Here is a 24,313-nt window from a genome sequence, read left to right as displayed (position 1 = left end):
GAAATAAGAGACAGCATTAATCGACAACATACGTACACTTAATCTAATTGATCCTAGAATACAATTCACCTACACGACTAGCAAAAAGGCACTTTCTTTTTTGGATGTTTGGATTGATATTGAAATGGGGCGAATTAACACCAGCGTTTTTAAAAAGCCCACAGACAAAAACAATGCTTTACTGTTCAACAGTTTTCATCCACCGTCTTTAATCAAAAATTTACCAGTGTGCAAATTTTTGAGAACCCGCCGGATTTCATCTACAGAAGAAACTTGTAAGAAAACATGGCAGCAACAAACAACGAACTATGTGCAAAGAGGATATCCAACAGATCTTTTACAAGAACAATTAAACAAAGTGAAGAATATACCTCGGGAGAAACTTTTGACAAAGAACATCATACCAAAAAATACTCGCACTGTTTTTGTGTCGAAATATTCCACAACGTCGTCCGCTATCAAAAGAATTATATGCAAAAGGTTGGATTTACTGGAATCTGAAACAGACTTTAATGGAGTATTTAGTGAGAAACCATTGTTTGCATATACCCGGGCACACAATCTTAAAGAAATGCTATCAAAAAAGAGAACATTTACTACAACCATGGAATCCACAACCCTGAAAGGAGGCACATTTAAATGTTGGAATTGCATCCATTGCAATAACGCAATTCCAGGAGATATTTTGCTGCACCCTCGTACCGGCCTAAAATCAAGATTCTCAGTAGGACGATGTGCAATTCTGAAAATGTGGTGTATACCACAAAATGCCCGTGCGTACTATTATATGTGGGTAAAATTGAAAGAAAAATGAAAATAAGACTGACAGAACACAAACGCAAAATTCGAACTAAGAATTATACATCGAGTTTAGCAACACATTGGGAAGAACAGCACCATCAAATAGCACAACTCAAATTCCAAATCATAGAGGAAGTGCCAAGAAATCCGGATAGAGATAATTCGAAATACCTTTTACAGAGGGAAGTCTTTTGGATCAAAAAAGTATACCATGACACCATACGGTCTTAATGATAAACTGGAAATGGCTTGTTTTTCATAAACACACGTATTCATAATCTGAGCAATCACTAAAGGCTCCACACGCGTCATCTCAGTAAAAAGTCATCCACTTACATTCAAACAATAGAAATAATGACACCAGACCTACTAATTACACATAATTTGTTGATCGATTTGAAATGCACAAATTCAGTATTATTTTGTATATAATTTGTTGATCGATTTGAAATGCACAAATTCCGTATCATTTTGTGATAGATCGTTTTTAATGTTATGTTTTTTGCATTACCAATGGTTGAAATACCTTGAAAATCATGTGTTAAAAGAGCGCTTAATGAGCAGTGACCATTTGAAATAACATTCACACACAGTCACCATACATATTTAGCTGCACTTTGGTGGTGGGTACAAACCATGTTGACTACTAATTACACTCTAGAATTCTGAAGTAACACAGAGTCAAGCTTGCTGTTTGTAAAATCATTGGGTTTCTGAGCATTGTTATTTTTTCTTACCGAGTCCGTTTGAGTTTTGGCTCAAGAGATAGTTAATTATACATCGGATGCCCCGATTAAGAAACCTAGTTGAAGTCCGCTTTCTGTGTTGACCGTTTAAGCTATTGGATGCGCGTATGCTTCACGAAGCCCTCGTCGAGTCCGCTTTTGATGTTTAATCGCGTGATGACGTTAAAATGCAATTCAGGAAGTCGTCCTTGGATAATGGACGCAAACGCGGTTTACACTTTTCGGGAACCATCGATTGACACTGAAGCTGGTTCATTAAGATACTCGGTAAGCGGCCTGCGACTTTATAAAGATAGATGGTGGTTGCAAGTGCAAATATTTGGATGTATTTCTCATTCGGGTTTTCATATTTTCTAGGTGACACAAAAAATTGTGTTACTGGAGGAAATACTTTTATTCAGTGACCCATACAGCTCGTATTTTCAAACGGTCGCGTTTAACTCACATTCATGCTCTTAACGAGGTGAGTATTACCTTTAGCTCTGTAGTTTTGTTGAGAATCATGCGCTATAACGCTGGTACATAAAAATACATTTTATGTTTTCAGATGTTCCTGAGAGGGGACGGGATTTTAAAATATTGATTACTCATACATATTGCTATCAGGTAGGAGTCTGGTATCTATGAAAACGTTGAACTTATAATTTAGCAATCATTATTTTTGATTGACAGTCTGGTTGAATAGAATTTTGGTCTTTATTTTTATGCAGTGAAGGATTATCTCGTGGAACTGAGATAGTAAGTGAAAGTCACATATATACGGGGACACAGCACGATGGTGAAGGGTACACGATACTATAAAAAGTAACTGCAAATGTGCACCAACTGAGAATGGTCTCCTTTTCTTTCCCTTTCTTTTTTCTAGAAATACCCCTGACGAAGGGACTTCGTGTCCCGAAATGCATTGGGTTTCGGCACCAGGGTTTTGGTACCACAGTAATATTTGATACAAAATGAATTGTACAATGTAAAATATCAATAATGTGAATTGTTATAGAAAAGTTTATGCCTGCTCTATAAACATTGAATGCTGATTTAGTTTATGATGTTTATATTCTAATGTCAATTGAATAATAAATTGTCTTCTTAGGTGAGCCACAACTACCGCCAGACACTTGGTGAATACTCTGGGTGCTGTGGTGACTCCGAATGGTAGGACCTTTAATTGGTAGTGCTGACCGAACACTAAAACCTGAGATATTTCCTGTGAGAGGTGTGAATGGGAATATGAAAGTAGGCGTCCTTGAGATCTAGAGTGGCAAGGAAATTCGCCTTGTGAGAGAAGAGGAAGGACCTGTTGAAGCGTGGCCATGTGAAAATGGTCTGAGTGTATGTACAGGTTTAAGGGTCTGAGGTCTGGGATTGGTCTTTGAGAGCCATCCTTCTTCAGAATGAGTTAGTACAGGGAGAAAACTCCTGTGTTTTGCTGTTGCAGGGAGACTGGTTCTATAGCATGTTTGTATAGGAGGGAGATTACCTCCTGCTTTAGCAGCGATAAATGTTCCGGTGACATTGGGCGCGGTGTCTGGGTGGTATGTTTGGGGGGTAGAAGTAAGTTCTAGACAGTAACCTGATTGAATGATTGGTCTCACCCACCTGTCTGTGGTGATGTTGTTCCAGACAGGTAGGAAATGTAGCAATCTTCCCCCGACCGAAGTGGAATGGTCTGGGGGAGCGGAGGGAAGTCATTGGGTAGGGGTGGAGGCAGAGCGGGTATTATTGGTCTTGCCTCTACCTTTGTTATTGCCTCTGTAGCCTCCTCTTTGATAACCTCTGGTGAATGTGGTCTAGGTGGGAGTTTTATAGGACGTGGAGGGATTGTCAGAGGAGTAGCCTCTGGAGGTGCCCTTGTAAGAGGAGCAACGAAAGGAACGCCAGGGAGCTTTGTGATTGCAAGGCTCCCATTGATTTAGCCGAGAGATGAATCCACAGCTGGCCCAAATAGATGCTCCTGGTCAAATGGCTGGTTAAGAATGGAAGTTTGAACCTTAGGTTTAAAACCTGAAATGCGTAGCCATGCATGCCTACGCAGAAGGACACTTGTGTTGATGGCTCTGGAGGCAGTGTCTGCCACATCCAGAGCGCAACGAATGGAGATGTTTGTGATGAGCTTACCCTCCTGTATGAGGTTGTTGGCCTTATCTTTGTATTTGTCAGGGCGGTGTTGCAATAGGGATTCTCTAGCTCATCGTAGTGTACCCTATTGTATCGGGCTAACAAAGCCTGAGTGTTGGCAATGCGCCATATATTAGCTGCTTGTGACGCCGTACGTTTACCAGAGGCGTCCAAGAGTTTCGACTCCTTGTCTGGAGGTGGAGCGTCCCCTGACGTTTGCGAGTTAGCCCTTTTTCTGGCATTGGAGACCATTAAGAAGTCCAAGGGTATTTAGCCTTTAATGTATATGGGGTATGCTGGGGCAGCTTTATATTTTTTATCTATCCTGGGGTTTATAACCCTACCCCTAACAGGATCTTTGAACACCTCAGGTGCAAGTTTGATGACCCCTTTTAACATAGGGAGGACGGAGGTGGACTTATGTGAAGTATCAAAAGTGTCCATTAAGAAATCATCTTCCACAGGGTCTGTATGTAAATCAACCCCGTGGTATTGTGCAGCTCTGTGAACGAGCTGGGTGAAACCTATGGTATCCTCTGGAGGGGAAGGTCTAGAGGGATAGATGTCGTCTTGAGGTATGTTAGGGACATCTGGTGTGTTGTAATCGTCCCAGGGGTCTGGGGTATAAGGTGGACTAGGATCCCCTAGTGGTTCATCGTCTGCCCCCTCCCCCACGTCATCAGAGGTGCCATCATCCATTTGTGGAAGAGATGGTGTAGGAGAGTGATGTGGAGGTGGAGAAGGGACTCCGAGAGGCGATGTCGCAATGTCTCTCTTAGGTGGTGGAGCCGGTGGAGGCGTGTCCAGTGGTCTCTTTAGAACCGAGAGTCAGTTGACCAGTCTTTGGGTCTTTTAGAAGGTTTTTTTGGGTGGGATCCGGTATAAAAAGCTCTTCTGTTGCAGGCTGGTGTTTCGGCGCCGCTTGTTTCGGTTCCGAAGGCTTGTGTGGCACCGTTTCTGGAGTGGACTTGTGCTCTCTAGGCTTTGAAGCGGGAGATTTTTTAGTCTCAGCAGGGGTTTGCGGAACAGATTGTTTTTTCGGTTCCGATGGCTTCTTCGGTTCCGAAGGTTGAGAATGTGAACTCTTCGGTAGTGTCTTTTTGCTCAGTTCCGACAGCTTTTTCAGAGTCAAGGGGTCGGTGCCAGTAGGTTTGGGTGCAGAGATCGTGGATGTGGAGGCAGTGGCCGGCACTAAGGTGGAGGAGGGTTTCTTTTTCGGTGCCGGGGCTTGAATTTTGGCACCGACAGCAGGCTGACTCGAGACAGAGTGGCCTCAAGGCTTAGTTGTGGACTTCTTTGTTGAGGCCCGAAGGCAGGGCGTGAGAAGTTTCGTCTCGGTGTGCACCTGGCCCCAAAGGTGAAGGTGTTACCAAATCCTTTTTCGGTGAGGGGGGGGGGGGGTCGACGTCACTACTTAGGACCCGCCGCCCATGAGTGATTTCCTCGACGTCGGATTCATCGGCTTCGGAGGCGCTGATGGGGCCTTCTTCGACCTGCTCCTGTTCTGGTACATCGACACCCTCCTGGAAGATGTCATTGGGAATGGATGGCGAGCAAGCCATTGTTCTTTGAGCTAGACGATCCCGAATGGTTTTCTTGGAGCGGAAAGACGCACAAGCTGGACAGTCTTTGGCCTCGTGCTCCGGTGAGAGGCAGAGGTTACACACCTCATGAAAATCTGTGAGTGGGAATTTCGACACACATTGAGGACACTTCTTGAAAGGAGTCCTTTCCATGAGCCAGAACGAATGGCCTATGTAGGCCCGAAGGCCTTAGTCGACGACCGGAATCGAGGACTTTGAAATTGAAGAAATGCATGACGACTAGGGATCGTGATCGAAACAATACTGGAGAAGGAATATGCTACTTACCAGTATGCATCTGTTCTTGGCATGTAGAGCTGCAGAGTTGTACACTTAGCATAGATCGCCATCTGGTGTTGGGCCCGGATGTTTGCAGTTTGTTTTTGTTCTTTGGACAGTGTTTGGAAGTCACGAGTTCGGTGACTCCTCCTTCGGTCCGTACTGCGCATGGGCTTCGGCTCCATCCTCAGATTGTTTTTCGCCAACAGGGAAATGATGGAGCGTAGTAATAACAGTGAGAAACCCATGTGTGTTGTATCTAAATAAGATGTACTGGAACGGATACAGGTAGCCGGGGAGGCGGGTGGGCGTGTACAACTCTGCAGCTCTACATGCCAAGAACAGATGCATACTGGTAAGTAGCATATTCCGTTCGAGGCATATGAGCTGCAGATTGTACACTTAGCATAGATTATATAGCAGTACCCAACCTTAGCGGCGACCACCGGTATCCGTTGCAGTGGTTTGAAAAAGTGTCTTTAGTACAGCCTGGCCCACCCTAGCTTGCTGCTTGGAATGCACATCTACACAGTAATGTTTTGTGAAGGTGTGCGGTGTAGACCATATGGCTGCTTTGCAGATGTCATCTAAGGGTATATTCCCTAGAAAAGCCATAGAAGCCCCTAACTTTATTGTAGAGTGGGCTTTAGGCGGAACAGATCATGTTCTTTTTGCCTTTTGATAGCAAATTTGTATGCACTTTACAATCCACCTAGCTATCCCTGATTTAGAGATGGGTTGCCTTTATGTGGTGGAGAGAAGGAAACAAACAATTGTTTAGTGTTCCTGAAAGGTTGCGTTCTTTGTATGTAGTACAGCAAAGCCCTTTTAACATCGAGTGTGTGTAAGGCCCTCTCTGCAACAGATTGAGGTTGCGAGAAGAAGACCGGTAATTCCACCGATTGATTGAGATGGAAGGGGGAAATTACCTTGGGCAGAAACTTCGGATTTGTGCGAAGTATGACCTTGCTGTGATGTATTTGTAGGAAGGGTTCCTGTATAGTGAACGCTTGTATTTCACCAACCCTTCTAAGGGAAGTAATAGCTACGAGAAAAGCTGTTTTCCAGGTGAGAAACTGTAGCTCACATTGATGCATTGGTTCGAAGGGCGGACCCATTAGCCGTGTAAGAACTAAATTTAGATTCCATACAGGGGAAGGTGGTGCCCTCGGAGGAATTACTCGTTTAAGGCCTTCCATAAAGGCTTTAATAGCGGGCACTCTGAAGAGTGATAAATGCTGTCTGTTTTGTAGATAAGCAGCGATCGCTGCTAGGTGTAGGCGTATGGATGAATATGCCAGGTTACACCTGTGAAGATGGAGCAGATAGCATATGATGTGCTGTATGGATGCATCTAAAGGGTTGATTGTATTGTTACGGCAGTAAATTACAAATCTTTTCCACTTTGCGGCATAGCATGCTCTAGTGGTAGGACGTCTGGCTTCCATGATGATGTTCATGCAATCAGGGGGAAGGTTAAGGTATCCAAATTCTAAGATTTCAGGAGCCAGATCGCAAGGTTGAGCTGAGCTGGGTCCGGGTGCCTGATTTCTCCATGGTTCTGGGTTAGGAGGCATGGGGATAGGCGCAGTTTTTGATGTGGTACCACTGATAGTTGTAGTAGTGTGGTGTACCACGGCTGCCTGGCCCACGTCGGAGCTACTAGAATGAGTGTGAGGGAGTGTTGTTGTAGCTTCCTTACCACTAATGGAATTAGTGGGAGAGGTGGAAAGGCGTATGCAAATCTGCCTGACCAGTTCATCCATATCGCATTGCCCTTGGACAATGGGTGTGGGTATCTGGCGGCGAAGCTTGGGCATTTTTTGTTTTCGTGGGTGGCGAAGAGGTCTATCTGAGGATGCCCCCACTGTTGGAAGAATGGGTGAAGAACTTGTGGATGCAGTTCCCATTCGTGTAGTTGTTGCGTTTGTCTGCTGAGCAGATCTGCCATGGTGTTTTGTACGCCTGGAACGTGTTGTGCCAGGAGAAAGATGTTTTGGGGAATTGCCCATCTCCATATGCTCTGGGCTAAGCGGGAGAGCTGGGGAGAGTGTGTCCCCCCCCTGTTTTTGGATATAATACATTGCAGTCATGTTGTCTGTGCGAATGAGGACTGCTTTGCCCGAAATCTGTTTTTGGAAAGATTTTAGGGCTAGAAAGATCGCCAAGAGCTCCAGATGGTTGATGTGGAACGATTTTTGCTGTGGCGTCCATAGACCTTGCATTGTGAGGTGTAGGAGGTGCGCTCCCCAGCCGGAGAGCGATGCGTCCGCTGTTAGAATCACCTGAGGAACCGGGTCCAGGAACGGCCGCCCTTTGGAAAGGTTTGTGGTGTTCCACCACTGCAGAGAGTGATGTGTGCGGCCGTCCACCAACACCAGATCCGTCAGCTGACTCTGGGCCTGGTTCCACTGTTGTGCTAGGCACTCTTGAAGTGGACGCATGTGGAGTCTTGCATGGGGCACTATGAAAATGCAAGACGCCATCATTCCTATGAGCTTCATAAACACTCTTGCTGGAAGAGTGTGTTGAGGAAGGAATGTTTTGCGTAAGGCTTGAATGCTTGTGATTCTGGCTGAGTTTGGATAGGCAATACCCTTGGAGGTGTCTATAGTAGCCCTGAGATATTGCTTTGTGTGAGATGGTATGAGGTGGGACTTTTGGTAGTTCACCGTGAAGCCTAGCTGGTGGAGCAGTTGGATGGTGCTGTTTGTATGTTGCACACATTGGTGGTAGGACGCGGCTTTTATCAGCCAGTCGTCTAGGTAAGGGAAGACGTGAATATGTTGACGTCTGAGGTGTGCTGCTACTACCGCTAGGCATTTGGTAAACACCCGTGGTGCGGTGGTGACCCCGAAGGGGAGAACCGTGAATTGGTAATGCTGCCCGTCCACCACAAACCTGAGGTATTTCCTGTGAGAGGGGTGTATTGGAATGTGAAAGTATGCGTCTTTCAGATCCAAGGTAGTGAGAAAGTCTCCCTGACAGAGGAGCGGGAGGACTTGTTGTAGTGTGACCATGTGGAAATGGTCTGAATGTATGTAGGCATTTAGAGGCCGGAGGTCCAGAATGGGCCTAAGGGTCCCGTCTTTCTTTGGTATTAAGAAATATAGGGAGTAGACCCCTAGATTTTGCTGATTGACGGGGACCTGCTCTATAGCGTGTTTTTGGAGGAGGGAGAGTACCTCCTGTTTGAGCAGTGTGGAATGTTCTTGAGACATTGGACGGTGCCTTGGTGGTATATTGGGTGGGGTAGATGTTAGCTCGAGACAGTACCCTGACCGAATGATTTGGGTCACCCATTTGTCCGATGTTATGGACTCCCATACGTGGATAAAGTTTTGTAGTCTGCCCCCGACCGGAGTGGGATGGTCTGGGGGGAGCGGAGGGAAGTCATTGTGCGGGCGGGGTGGCAGAACGGGTGGTGTTAGTTTTGCCCCTGCCCTTATTGTTGTTGCCTCTGTAACCACCCCTTTGGTTGCCCTTTGAAAAGGTATTTTGAGGAGGGGACTTGTAGGAGGTAGAGGCGCTATCGGTGGAGAAGCCTCTGCCTGTGCCACGAAAGGACGAGCGTCGAAAGGAACGTTTAGAGGCTTGTGTTTGGAGTGCCCCCATAGACTTTGCTGTGTCTGTGTCCTTTTTCATCTTTTCCAACGCTTCGTCTACCTTTGGCCCAAAGAGAGTTTGTTGGTCAAAAGGGTGATTGAGTATGGACGCTTGGACTTCAGGCTTGAACCCCAGGCTTGAACCCTGAGATCCTGAGCCAGGCATGGCGACGAAGCAGGACACTGGTATTTATGGCTCTAGAAGCAGTGTCGGCTGCATCGAGGGCACACTTAATGGAGGTGTTTGTAATTAGTTTACCCTCCTGTATCAGTTCATGAGCCCTGCGCTTGTGTTTTTCGGGAAGGTGTTGCATAAGAGCCTCAAGTTTGTCGTAGTGTGCTCTGTCATAGCGCGCAAGTAGCGCTTGTGTGTTTGCAATGCGCCACATGTTTGCAGCTTGAGAGGCGGTGCGTTTGCCAGACGCGTCTAGAAGTTTGGATTCCTTGTCTGGCGGTGGGGCTTCTCCTGAGGACTGGGAGTTAGCCCGCTTTCTAGCTGTGGAGACAACTAGGGAATCTAAGGGAGCAGGGCCCTTAATGTATGCAGGGTCTGTGGGTGCCGCCTTGTACTTTTTCTCGATTCTAGGGTTCAGTACCCTGGCCCTGACAGGGTCTTTGAACACCTCTGCGGCATGCTTGGTGACACCCTTAAGCATGGGCAAAATAGATGTGGATTTGTCCTGTATGTCAAATGTGTCCAGTAGGAAGTCGTCTTCCACTGGTTCGCTGTGCATGTCCACCCCATGGTAGTGTGCTGCTCTCTGCACTAAATGATGAAACCCTAAGGAGTCCTCTGGAGGAGACGGCCTGGATGGGTATAGGTCGTCCTGAGGCATATCAGGTATATCAGGGTTGTGGTAATCTTCCCATGGGTCTGGGGTCCCCGGTGGAGTGGGGTCCATTGGGGCGTCCGCCGGGTCATAGTCCGGGTCCCCGTCGTCCGGATCTGGGGACGGGGTCGGAGAGTAATGAGGTAAAGGTGGCGGAGACCTGGGAGGGGGAGGGGGTGGAGGAGGTGGAGGAGGCAGGGGAGGAGGTAGTGGGGAGGGCACTCTGAGGGGAGAAGTAGCAGAGTCCTTCCGTTTGGGTGGTGGAGGAGGAGCCGGAGTATCAAGGCGTCTTTTCTTGATAATTAAAGTCAATAGCCCAGTCTTTGGATCTTTAGACAGAGTCTTTTGCAAAGGGTCTGGTGTGAACAGAGTCAGTGGCGTCGAATCGTCCGCTGGCGCCGATGATTTCGGAACCGAGGGCTTCGATGGTTTCTGTGCGCCATGCTTTTTTGGGGTCTCCGGTTTTTTCGGCGTCGAAGGAGTTTTCGGCGCCGGAGCGTCAGTGCCGACGGATTTGTGTTTGTGTTTGGTCAGCACCGAGAGTCCAGGCTTCGGCACCGGTGGCTTCGGAGTCGAGCTGGGTATCCCTTTCTTCGGTGCCGAATGGTGTTTTTCGGCACCAGGCGTCGGCTGGCTCGAGCCCGAGCTGCCGTGAGACTTCTGAGGCTTCGACACCGGGCCCGAAGGTGGGGTGATAGAAGCTTTGGTCTTGGTTTTACCCAGGCCAGCAGGCGAGGGTATAACCTGAGTCTCTTTGGTTTTGGGCGCGGGGGTGGGAGGGGGTACAGTACTCACGACCCGCTGCGCCAGTGTGATGTCCTCCACGTTGGAGTCGTCGGCCTCGGAAGCGCTGACGATGTCTTCCTCCTGCTCGGTGTGTAGTTGCCCCAAAGCTTCGGCGCCGTCTCCGAAGATGTCCGGTGGAGCTGCGGACGATGAGTGCGCCATGGTGCGTCGAGCTCTTCGATCCCGGATGGTCTTCTTTGATCGAAAAGACTTACAGGCGGGGCAGTCTCTGGCCTCGTGTTCTGGAGAGAGGCAAAGGTTACACACCTGATGGAGGTCGGTGTGGGGAAATTTAGACCCACATTTTGGGCACTTTTTGAACGGAGTCCTTTCCATCGGCCGGGACCGGAGTCGAGGAGGGCCCGAAGGCCGGTGCCGATGTACGGGATGGAGAAAAGTGCCGCTTCGAGAGATGAAGATGATGATGAAGAAACTCGAAGAAAACGAGGATTTTCCGTCGAGGCTGGAACCGTAGAAGTTCGAAGCCGGAGCACGAAGTATCACATCCGAGCCCGATGGCGGAAAAAAACAATCTGAGGATGGAGCCGAAGCCCATGCGCAGTACGGACCGAAGGAGGAGTCACCGAACTCGTGACTTCCAAACACTGTCCAAAGAACAAAAACAAACTGCAAACATCCGGGCCTAACACCAGATGGCGATCTATGCTAAGTGTACAATCTGCAGCTCATATGCCTCGAACAGGGTGAGGATTGCGCGTCGAAAGTTGGATCGGTAACGACATAGAACTGGAGCGCGATAAACACATACGAGCCCGATGGCGGAAAAAAACAATCTGAAGATGGAGCCGATGACCATGTGCACTATCATCCAAAGGATGAGTCACCTATCTCGTGACTTCCAAAGAATTTTCCAAGATAAAACCAAGTGCAAACATCCGGGCCCAACACCACATGGCGATCTATGCATAGTGTGATCTGCAGCTCATATGCCTCGAACATAAGTTTCCAAAAGTGAGCATTGGAAAGACATGTCAGCCTGTCAAGAGGATGGTAAAGGGGCTATGCAGTAGGGGAGGGACAAAACATGGAACAAGATGGACAAGTAAACCCATCGAATAAAAAGCAAGGATGGGGTAACCAATGGATTGTCTCCTAGACCCTGTAAGCGATTAACAAGCTCACATCAGTTCATTTGCAACCCAACAGCTAGTGCAGTGTGTAAGAAAGTGTGTTTCTGTTGCAGTAACCCCCCCCCCCTTTTTTGCCTAATAGCTGATGCACTTTTCCTTGTTGTGCCCTGGGCTCCTGCCAATCAGGTGCCCAGGGCCTGTGTTCCTTCCCTAAAAACTGCCTAACAGCCAAATCCCAAATTGGCAAACCCTGGCCACATGTCAGCCCCTGGTAAATGGTACCCTAGGTACCCAGGGCCTTGTGACCAGGGAAGGCCTCTAAGGGATGCAGCACTCATTGTGCCACCCTTAGATGCCCTGTACCCTAACACACACACACACACTGCTCTTGCAGGCTGTGTGTCTGGATACAAGAAAAAAACAGAGTCGACATGGCACACATTCCTGTGTGCCATGCCCACAACCTACACTGCCCTGGCATACATTAGCCACCCCTCTAGCTGGGTGCCCTATGCCAGTGGTGTGGGCACAGAGGCAGGAGCCCTGTGCCCCTACAGTACACAGGTCCTGCCATCTAAGAGTATATGGCGCTGGGAGCTTGTCAAACACGAACTCCACAGCACCATAATGGCAGCACTGAAGACTGAGAAGTTTGGTATCAAACTGCTCAGCACATTAAATCCACACTGATGCCAGTGTGGGATTTAATGTACCAAGCACTGTAGGAGAGTAGGGTCTGCTTTCTATGTTCACCCCCACTTTTTGCTTTTGCTTCACTCGTTTGACTTAGATGTGGCTGTGGGCCTGCTAATCAGACCCACAGCCCAGCTGTTCTCTCTCTAAATTCCCACTATGTACTTTAGGTGCATAACCTAATTGGTAAGGATCACCTTTTAGGGCCCTGTACAGTGTACCTTAGGTACCCAGGGCATAGGTGTACCCTAGACCTACCAGGGGCTGCAGCATGTATTATGCCACCCCTGGCTGGCCTTCCATTATGACACAACTAGCTGATCACTCAGCAGGGGCAAGGTCGTGTAATCACCCCTTGCTTAGGTGTAGTATTCCTATACCTACCTTTTATATAGACACATGGGTAACCTATCAGTCACTCCTATGGCAGGCCTTAACAATCCGGAAGGCAGAGTGCTTGGTAACATGTGAGATGGTGCTCTAGCATGAGCTGAGCCTGTCTGCAGCTTTCGGAACCATGTCCTTATAGCTGTTCTATGATATCGCCTACCATATACTCCTAAAGTGCCTTATAATCTTATACGGTTATGGTAACTATGGTTTGGCTTTATCAAAACATGTCGTGTAAGGTGTAACATGTTGGAATACTACCCCCACACCATTTCTGGCGATGAGGATAGTATTCCTCCCTTCTAGAGGGAGAAGACATGTTGAAGGCCTACTACCCGGTTAAAGTTAACCAGAGCCCCAGCGTCACAATATGGACGCTGCTGCCACAGACACAAGTCTGACCGCCTGCTGCTGGGAGTCCTTCCAGCGAGGGAGGCTTGGACAATAGGTTTCCTGCCTTGGGAGGTGCTAGCACTACCCTAGACAGGCCTTAGTGTATTGGGGCAGGGAGGGATGAATGAAACAAGACACTGCCTGGGGCACACAAGGTGTCCCATGCATAGTCCAGTTCAAACCGGTGCTGGGGCACTCCAGCCCCAGTCCTGGCGCAAAACTGGACAAAGGGAAGGGGGTGTAACCACCCCCCTCCCTGGTCCCACCCATAGAAGGGACCTAGCAGGTAACCCAGCCCCCCAGATTAGTATATGAGTGGGAGCTGGGTCCTTAGGACTTTGGATTATCCTGATAACTGAAACTTGAACAGAAACTCTGGACCTTCGACATTCGACTACGGAAGAAGACTGAAGAATCTCCCTTGTGGCCAAGGAGTTACCACGATGTGCAAACAGGCACCATCAAGCGACCTGCCGTTTGCTTTGCTCAGCGTTCTACGAGGAACTGACTGCAGAGCCCGACCAGCGCCCTGACTTCGACTTCTCCGACCCTGATCCACATCCACAGCAAAGCTGAGATCCGTGGAGGTGACGAGAGACTTGGGACCGGCTGCGAGAAAGTGGCTCTGTATATACTGTTCCTTAATAGGTACAGGGTGTACAGAGTCCACAGACCCCAAGGGTTTAACAGAGGTTAAAGTTAGATATAACCTTACTCTCCAAAGTGGTAGCTTTGTCAAGCAGTAAGGCAATACCAGAGGACAGTGTAAAGCATTTGTTGTACACAGTCAGCAAATGGTTTCACACACTCAATAACTGAACTCTAGGCCAATGGTTTATATATAAAAAAAATATGCTTGTTTTATTTTAGAACCAACACTTGGAGTTAAAATATACTTTCTCAACAGTAGATGTTTCATATAAATACTTTTGCAATATGCAATAGATTTTAGTAAACAGTTACAAGAGGTTGCAGTAGGCAACTATTTTTAAACACAACAATACATTGAGCTCAATGGTAAATCAAGTTATTTGCAACAGATTACTTTTTAGATTACTTTTCGAATTTCAGGACTGGATCCTAGATTCAGTCCTGGGTCAGTTCTCAGAATCAAGTGATGAAAGTCGACTTAAGTACTGTAATGATTTTTAAACAATATTTAGCTATTTTAAAAGTTGACACTTAGAAAATATTTCAGAGAAAACAATCAATGATTCCCTATGGAAGAAAATGCAGGTTACAGGTACAGTATGTTCTCGTTACTTTTGTAATCCAGTACTGGGTGCCTAGACTCAGTACTGGGACCTTTATCCAAAACAGGTAAGCAATTACGTTTTCAGATATTATACCATTTTTGAATAATATTTAAAGATTGCAGAAATCGACACTTAGAAGAAATTTCACAGAAAAACAGTCAATGGTTTCCTATGGAAGAAAATTGAGTTAAGGGTAAGTACAGTTGTAGAGATTTTTCAGAGTCAGCGCTGGGCACCAAGATCCAGCACTGGGAGTTCACCTAGGAACAGGTGAGTAAATTCGTTTGTGTCACTCGGCTGATTTTTGGTGAATATTTGAAGATTTGAAAAGTCCACACTTTCAGGAAAAAGCCAGTCAATGTTACCCTATGAGGAAAATAGAGTTTGCGGTTTAAGGGTAAGTACTCGACTGGCAGAGTTGAGGTTCTGGGCACAGACTCAGGGGTCTCCCAGGGTCAGGTAGGTACAGTTGGTTCACCCTCAGCGGCTCTAGGGCGGCCGGGTGCAGAGAGAGTTAGGCCCAATGTTATCCTATGAGGGATAGGGGGGCCTTGTTTGGTGGCTGCTGACTGGCAAGCCACGCGGCTGTGGGAGCTGGGCTCCTGGTCGCTTACTCAGGGCAAGTGGGGAAGTAGGAAGGAGTAGAGTTTTCACTGCCAGGGCCACTCGGGCGGCTGGGCGCAGAGTGCTTTTGAGCCTTCAGGCGCTCAATGGGTGTCAAATGGGAAATCTCCGGTTAGGAAAAAGACTGCAAGCTCGGGGACGAGGACTCTTCAGGTGCCACCACCACTTCGAGAGATAAGTTGGGTAGTTGGAGGATAGGTAGGTACCCTGGGGTTGGACACAGGGGGCCATGGGGCGCCGCGTGCAGGGGTGTCTTTAGGCGTCGGGAAATCTTACCCTCAGTTGATAGCGGTTGGGGGGGCACCTGGTTCTGAGGCTGCAGGCTTCTTCAGGATTGTCGAGGGAGGTTTTTGGGTGCCGGACTCGAGGTCACAGTCGCCGTGGGGTCGTCCTCAGGGTCTTTGTTCACTCCGGCACTGGCCAGGCTCGGCTGGTGCATAGTGTGCTGGGTTCGCGGTTCCGGGCTGCTGCCAGGGGTTAGAGATAGGTTTCGAGTAGAGCCTCTACTCATGGGAGTCCCAGGGGCTTAGAGCCAAAAGGTAGCCAGGTCCTCCGGGGTTGGTGAGGTTGCTAGCCACAAGAGATGCCGGGCTGGAGCAGGAGCAGGTTCGAGGGTCGACAGGCCGGTAGAGCTGGGGCCAAAGCAGTTGGTGTCTTCCTCTTTTCAGCAGCTGCAGGGCAGGTCGTCTTTCTTCTTGCTCTTCGTAGTTTTGGATCTGGAATCTGGGGAAGGAAGGTTCAGGGTGCCCCTAAATACTAGATTTAGGGGCGTTACTGGTAGGTGAAGGGCAGGGACCAATGGATCCCCGTCCTGGGGTGGGTACACCCCCTATCCTGCCTCTCTCCCGTGGGAGGGGGGCAGTAGCCTAGTCCTGATAGGGTAGGGCTCCCCATCTTCAAGATGGCGAGAGCCCGGAGATTTGCTTCACCTCGCCTTCCCCACCTGAGGGGTGGGGTTGGCAGGCTGGCACATCCCCTGTCCTTATTTGGGGTTTCCGGCCAAAGCTTCCCGCCAGAGTGGGGGGTTGCAGGGGCCTGGGGAAACTCACAGAGGCTGCATGCCTTTGAAGCTTCCCCCTGCCCATCCTGGGGGAGGAGATTTAGCACCTCGCCCAGGATGTGCATTTTGCATAACCAGGAGAGCAGGGGCTCTCCTACCCAGGGGTCCAGCAACATGTCTGCTGGGTGGCAGCCCAGGCAGCCTCAGAGCAGACGTGGATTTGTAGGTTAGGTTCGAGGGGGCACCTCTAAGATGCCCTCTGGGGAGCTGGGTACATTAAATCCCACACTGGCATCAGTGTGGGTTTAATGTTCTGAGAAGTTTGATACCAAACTTCCCAGTCTTTAGTGTTGCCATTATGGTGCTGTGGAGCTCGGCTTTGACGAGCTCCCAGCACCATGTACTCTTTAAATGGCAGCACTGCACTTACAGGGCTCAGGGATGGACCTGGGCACTGTAGGGGCACAGGGCTCTTGCGCCTTTGCCCACACCATTGGCATAAGACACCCAGCTAGAGGGGTGACTGATGTATGCCATGGCAGTGTATGTGATGGGCATGGCACACAGGGATGTGTGCCATGTCGACTTTGTTTTTGTCTTACACACACACACTGCCTTTGCAGGCTGAGTGTTTGGGTGTAAGGGTACAGGGCCTCTAAGAGTGGCACAAGGAGTGCTGCAGCTCTTAGAGGCCTTCCTGGGTCACAAAGCCCTGGGTACTTATCGTACCATTTACCAGGGGCTGACATATGGCCAAGGTTTGCCAATTTGGGTTTGGTTTGCTTTAGAGAAGGAACATAGGCCCTGGGCACCTGACTGGCAGGAGTCCAGGGCACACTCAGTCAAAGTACATTCAGCAATTCAGCAAAAAGTGGGGGCATACCAGGCAAGAAAGATGGCACTTTCTCACACAACCCTCCCCCAAACGAAAGGTGATGAGACTAACCTTGTCCTATGGAGTCTTCATGGTCTAAGTGGAAGAACCTGGAAAGTCCATCTGCATTGGCATGGGCAGTCCCTGGTCTATGTTCCACTTCAAAGTCCATTCCCTGTAGGGAGATGGACCACCTTAATAGCTTTGGATTTTCCCCTTTTATCTGCATTAGCCATCTGAGAGGTCTGTGGTCAGTTTGAAGTAGGAAGTGAGTACCAAACAGGTATGGCCTCAATTTCTTCAGGGACCAAACCACAGCAAAGGCCTCCCTCTCAATGGCACTCCAACGCTGCTCTCTGGGGAGTAGCCTCCTGCTTATAAAAGCAACAGGTTGGTCTTGGCCTTCATCATTGGTCTGAGATAGGACCGCTCCTATCCCTAGCTCAGAGGCATCAGTCTGCACTATGAACTGCTTGGCATGCTTTAATGTGCCTATATGATTCACATAGCCTCTCTTTCAAGTGTGCTCTTGGCAACTCACCTGATTTTTCAGCATGGTTTGGAAGGACGATGGACCAAAAGGCTCTAGTAGGATGCAGCGATCACTGGTGAAAACGGTCAGTGTCACCAACTTCTTGAATCTCCTCTACACTTAAAACTGGTCACCGCTCTTCTGCCACACCTTGCTTCCTCTCGCTCTGCACCCGCCTACACATCTGCACAAGGCTCTACCATAGCCACTCCCCATATGCTCTGTCCTGCAGTCATATTTTCTTCCTCGCCCTATCCTCCGCCTGCCCACTTTAGATCTTTTTATTTATTTATTTTGAAGGTTTTACATAGTCTGTTGTATTTAGTATTTGTATTTGTTTTTTGATTCTGTACCTCTGTTTCCTGCTTCATTGCCTCCCCTGGTGTGACCCCCTCTCCCCGCCGCGACATCGCGGCCCCGCCCCCTTTTCTTCTGTGTCCTCCCCGCCTCCCAGCTGCTCCTCCCTCCCACTTCGCCTTAAATGGACACCGCGCGGACGCGAAGCAGACGCGCAGCGGGCGCGCCGATTGTGCGCCAAAGGCAAGCCAGTCTGCGCCTGGACCGCGCCCAGCGCCAGGACCCCTGGCCCCCGCCGACGCCAGACCACACGACGGACCTACGACGCCGCCACCCTCAACGCACTCATTGCCGTCCGGAACCCCGCCTGCTACCAAGCCACCCCGAAACGCACCCACGGACCCTCCGCCTGCCAAGCCTGCCGATTCACCTGCCTCCGGACCTGCACCGCACCCGCCAAGCCAGGCACCAGCAACGAGCACCTCAAGTGCATCCTGCTCAACACCCGCTCCGTCCACAGACACGCCGTGGAACTCTGGAACCTGCTCGACACAACATCACCAGACGTCGCCTTCCTCACGGAAACCTAGATGAACGCCTCCTCAGCGCCTGACATCGCCATCCCGGACGGATACAAGATCACCCGGTGGGACAGCGTCAACCAGACTGGAGGAGGCATCGCCATCGTACACAAGAACACCATCCGCATCACAACCAACTCCGACGTCACCCTCACCGCCGCCGAACACCTCCACTTCCAGATACACACCGACCCCAAGACGACCCTCAGAGGCACCCTCATCTACAGACCCCCGGGACCACGCACACAATTCAGCAAAGACATCCCAGACTTCATCAGCCCGCACACCCTCCCCTCCGCCGACTACATCCTCCTAGGGGACCTCAACTTCCACCTGGAGAACAACGACAGCAACACCGCCGCCCTACTGGACAACCTCAGACTCAAGCAACTGGTGAACACCCCCACCCACTACGCCGGCCACACGCTTGACCCAGTCTCCTCCTCCAGCAAATACATCTCGTTCAGCCACTCCACCGGACTTCATTGGACTGACCACAGCTGCGTCCACTTCAGCTTCAGAAGGACCACGTGTGAGAAAGTGGCTCTGTATATACTGTTCCCTAATAGGTACAGGGTGTACAGAGTCCACAGTCCCCCAGAGACTGATAGAGGTCAAAGTTAGGTATGACCTTACTCTCAAAAGTGGTAGCTTGGTCGAGCAGTAAGGCAGTACCAGAGGACAGTGTAAAGCATTTATTGTACACACTCAGTCAGCAAATGGTTTCACACACTCAATAACTGAACTCTAGGCCAATGGTTTATATATATAAAATATATGCTTGTTTTGTTTTTAGAACCACAAAGGGGATAAAAATATACTTTCTCAGAATGAGAGGTTGAATATAAATACTTTTGTCTTAAGCAATAAATTTTTGTAAATGGTCACAGTTGGTTGCAATAAACAATCCTATTTCTCAAACATAACAATGCATTGAGCTCAATGGTAAATTCAGGTTATTTGTAATTAATTACTTTTCAGATTACTTTTGGAATTCCAGGTCTGGCTCCTAGATCCAGCCCTGGGTTAGTATTCAGAATCAAGTGATGAAAGTCGACTTAATAACTGTAATGATTTTTAAATAATATTTAGCTATTTCAAAAGTTAGCACTTAGAAAATATTTCAAAGAAAACATTCAATGGATCTCTATGGCAAGAAATTCAAATTGCAGGTAGAGTACTTTATTGTTACTTTAGTAATCCAGGACTGGGTACCTAGAACCAGGACTGGGGTCCTTATCAAAAACAGGTAAGTAATTTCGTTTGCAGAAATGGTACGATTTTAGAAGAATATTTCAAATTTGCAAAAGTAGACACTTGGAAGAAATTTCACAGAAAAGCAGACAATGGTTTCCTATGGGAGAAAAATGGGTTAGAGGTAAGTATAGTTGTGGACACTTTTCAGAGTCAGGGCTGGGCACCAAGATCCAGCACTGGGAGCTCACCTAGGAGCAGGTGAGTAAATTCGTTTTTGTCACTTGGCTGATTTTTAGTGAATATTTGCAGTTTTGAAAAGTTCACACTTAGAAGATTTTTCAAGAAAAAGCCAGTCAATGTTACCCTATGAGGAAAATGAAGATAGCGGTTTAAGGGTAAGTACTCGACTGGCAGAGTTGAAATTCCGGGCATAGACTCAGGGGTCCCCCAGTGTCAGGTAGGTACAGCTGGTTCACCCTCAGCGGTTTCAGGACGGCCGGGTGCAGAGAGTTAGGCCCAATGTTATCCTATGAGGGATAGGGGGGGCCTTGGTTGGTGGCTGCTGTCTGGCAAGCCACGCGGCTGTGGGAGCTGGGCTCCTGGTCACTTACTCAGGGCAAGTGGGGACGTAGGTTAGTGTAGAGAGTGCACTGCCAGGGCCACTCGGGCGGCTGGGTGCAGGGTGCTTTTGAGCCTTCGGGCGCTCAATGGAAGTCAATGGGAATGTTCCGGTTTGGAAAAAGGCTGCAAGCTCGGGGACGAGGATGCTTCAGATGCCACCACCACTTCGAGAGGTAAGTTGGGTAGTTGTAGGTTAGGTGGGTACCCCGGGATTGGGCACAGGGGGCCGCAGGGCGCCGGGTGCAGGGGTGCCTTTTGATGTCGGGAATCTTACCCTCTTGTTGATCGCGGTTGGGGTGGCACTCTGTTCTGAGGCTGCAGGCTTCTTCCGGAATGTCGAGGGGGGTCCTTGGGTGCCGGACTCGGGGTCACAGTCGCCGTGGGGTCGTCCTCAGGGTCTTTGTTCACTCCGGCACTGGCCAGGCTTGGCTGGTGCAGAGTGTGCTGGGTTCGCGGTTCCGGGCTGCTGCCAGGGGTTAGAGATAGGTTTCTGAGTAGAGCCTCTACTCATGGGAGTCCCAGGGGCTTCGAGCCAAAAGGTAGCCAGGTCCTCCGGGGTTGGTGAGGTTGCTGGCCACGAGAGATGCCGCGCTGGTGCAGGTTCGAGAGTCGACAGGCCGGTAGGGCTGGGGCCAAAGCAGTTGGTGTCTTCTCTTTTTAGCAGCTGCAGGACAGGTCCTTGTTCTTCTTGCTCTTCTTGTAGTTTTCTGTCTGGAATCTAAGGGAGGAAGGTTCAGGGTGCCCCTAAATACTAAATTTAGGGGCGTTACAGGTAGTTGAAGGCCAGGGACCAATGGGTCCCTGTCCTGGGGTGGGTACACCCCCTATCCTGCCTCTCTCCTGTGGGAGGGGGCAGTAGCCTAATCCTGATAGGGTAGGGCCTCCCATCTTCAAGATGGCGAGAGCCCGGAGATGTGTTTCACCTCGCCTCCCCCACCTGAGGGGTGGGGTGGGCAGGCTGGCACATCCCCTGTCCTTGTATGGGGTTTCCGGCCAAGCTTCCCGCCAGAGTGGGGGGTTGCAGTGGCCTGGGGAAACTCCAAATGGCGGTATGCCTTTGAAGCTTCCCTTTGCTCATCCTGGGGGAGGAGATTTCTCACCTCACCCAGGATGTGCATTGTTGCAGGCCCGGGAGAGCAGGGGCTCTCCCACCCAGGGGTCCAGCAACGTGTCTGCTGTGTGGCAGCCTGGGCAGCCTCAGAGCAGACGTGGATTGTAGGTTAGCTGTGAGGGGGCATCTCTAAGATGCCCTCTGGGGTGCTTAGTACATTAAATCCCACACTGGCATCAGTGTGGGTTTAATGTGCTGAGAAGTTTGATACCAAACTTCCCAGTCTTCAATGTTGCCATTATGGTGCTGTGGAGCTCGTGTTTGACGAGCTCTCAGCACCATGTACTCTTAAATGGCAGCACTGCACTTACAGTGCCAAGGAATGGACCCGGGTACTGTAGGGGCACAGGGCTCCTGCTCCTGTGCCCACACCATAGGCGTAAGGCACCCAGCCAGAGGGGTGACTGACATATGCCTTGGCAGTGTAGGTGATGGGCATGGCACACAGAGATGTGTGCCATGTCGACTCTTTGTTTTGTCCTGCACCCAGACACTCAGCCTGCTAGGGCAGTGTGTGTGTGTAAGGGAACAGGGCCTCTGAGGGTGGCACAATGAGCGCTGCAGCCCTTAGACGACTTCCCTGGCCACAAGGCCCTGGGTACCTAGGATACCATTTACCAGGGGCTGACATGTGGCTAGGGTTAGCCAATTTGGAGTTTGTGTGGTTTAAGGAAGGAAGATAGGCCCTGGGCACGTGATTGGCAGGAACCCAGGGTACACTCAATCAAAGTACATTCAGCAATTTAGCAAAAAGTGGGGGCATACCATGCAAGAAAGATGGCACTTTCTCACACCACGGCCCACCACCACCCGCAACAGGTTCCTCGCAGGAGCTGGAACAAGATCACCGCCGACCAGCTCACCATCTCTCTCTGCCAGAACCCTCCCGCCAGCACGACGGACCCCAACGAAGCAGCCAGCAACCTCACACAGTGGATCACCAACTGCGCAGACAACCTCGCACCACTGAAGACCCCTCCCTGCAGACCCGGCAGCAAGAAAGCCTCTTGGTTCACCGATGAACTCAAAAACTCCAAGAAGAACTGCCGCACCCTCGAGAAAGCCTGGAGCAACGACCAGACCACAGACAACATGACTGCCCTCAAGCACGCCACCCGCAAACACCACCAGCTGATCCGCACCACCAAGACAGCATTCAAAGAACGACTGGACAACAACGCCCACAACAGCAAGGAACTCTTCAGCATCGTCAAAGAGCTCTCCAACCCCAGCACCGGAAACAACGACATCACTCCCTCGCAAGACCTCTGCGACTCACTCGCCTCGTTCTTCCACAGAAAGATCGCCGACATACACAACAGCTTTGGCGCACAGACCACGCACCCAACCTCCGGACCAACGCCCCCCCATCACCACCCTCTGCGCCTGGACCCTGGTCAACACCGAAGACACCACCCGCATGATGAACACCATCCACTCCGGATCACCAACCGACCCCTGCCCCCACCACATCTTCAACAAAGCCGATTCCATCATCGCACCCCAACTCCGGGACATCATGAACGCCTCCTTCAACACCGCCACCTTGCCGGAGAGCTGGAAGCACGCCGATGCTCAGCGCCCTCCTGAAGAAACCAACAGCGGACCCCACCGACCTCAAGAACTTCCGCCCCATCTCGCTCCTCCCTTTTCCTGCCAAAGTCATGGAGAAGACAGTCAACAGACAGCTTGTCGCCTTCGAGACGAACGGATCCCTCGACCACTCGCAATCCGGTTTCCGAGCCAGCCACAGCACCGAGACCACCCTCATCGCAGCCACAGACGACATCAGATCCATGCTAGACAACGGGGAAACAGCGGCCCTCATCCTCCTGGACCTCTCCGCAGCGTTCGACACCGTGTAACCGCACCCTAGTGCAGCGCCTCAGCAACATCGGAATCCAAGACAGGGCACTGGAGTGGATCATCTCGTTCCTCACCGGAAGAACCAAGAGAGTCCGCCTCCCCCATTCGTATCAGAGGCCACCGAAGTCATCTGCGGCGTACCACAAGGATCTTCACTCAGCCCCACCCTCTTCAACGTCTGCATGAGCCCCCTCGCAGCCATCGCACGCCAACACAACCTCAACATAATCTCCTACGCCGACGACACCTAGCTGATCCTCTCCCTCACCAACGACCCCGCCACCGCCAGAACCAGCCTACACGATGGGATGAAGGACGTCGCCGAGTGGATGAGGAACAGCCGCCCGAAACTGAACTCAGACAAAACGGAAGTCCTCATCCTGGGATCATCGCCCTCCGCCTGGGACGACTCCTGGTGGCCCCCTGCCCTGGGCACCACTCCCAAACCAACGGACCACGCACGCAACCTGGGCTTCATCCTGGACTCCTCCCTCTCGATGACCAGGCAAGTCAACGCCGTCTCATCATCATGCTTCAACACCCTGCGCATGCTCCGAAAGATCTTCCGGTGGATCCCCACCGAAACCAGGACGACGGTCACCCAGGCTCTCGTCACCAGCCATCTGGACTACGGAAACACCCTCTACGCCGGAACCACAGCCAAACTTCAGAAAAGGCCAACGCATCCAGAACGCCTCCGCACGTCTCATCCTGGACATCCCCCGTCACAGCCACATCTCCGGCCACCTGAGGGACCTGCACTGGCTCCCCGTCAGCAAGAGGATCACGTTCAGACTCCTCACCCACGCACACAAGGCCCTCCACGACCTGGGCCCCAAGTACCTCAACAACCGCCTGAACTTCTACACTCCCTCCCGCCAGCTACGATCAACCAGCCTCGCCCTCGCCGACGTTCCACGCATCCGCAGAGCCACCACCGGAGGAAGCTCCTTCTCCTACCTGGCAGCCAAGACATGGAACTCCCTCCCCATCCACTTCCGGCTAACCCAGGACCATCTCTCCTTCAGGAAGCAACTCAAGA

The 24,313-nt window shown here is 50.3% G+C and overlaps 1 protein-coding gene across 2 annotated transcripts in view; it reads right to left on the bottom strand.

The window, feature by feature from the left end:
• The window catches only part of LOC146869675 (FACT complex subunit SPT16-like), a 406,055-nt gene that overhangs the window by 191,325 nt on the left and 190,417 nt on the right, over positions 1–24,313 (bottom strand). The window lies entirely within an intron of this gene.

Source organism: Triturus cristatus, chromosome 1_1, assembly GCF_964204655.1.
Source record: "Triturus cristatus chromosome 1_1, aTriCri1.1, whole genome shotgun sequence".
Taxonomy (NCBI): domain Eukaryota; kingdom Metazoa; phylum Chordata; class Amphibia; order Caudata; family Salamandridae; genus Triturus; species Triturus cristatus.
The sequence above is the reverse complement of the archived record's forward strand: the minus strand, read 5'-3'. Positions and strand labels throughout refer to the sequence as shown.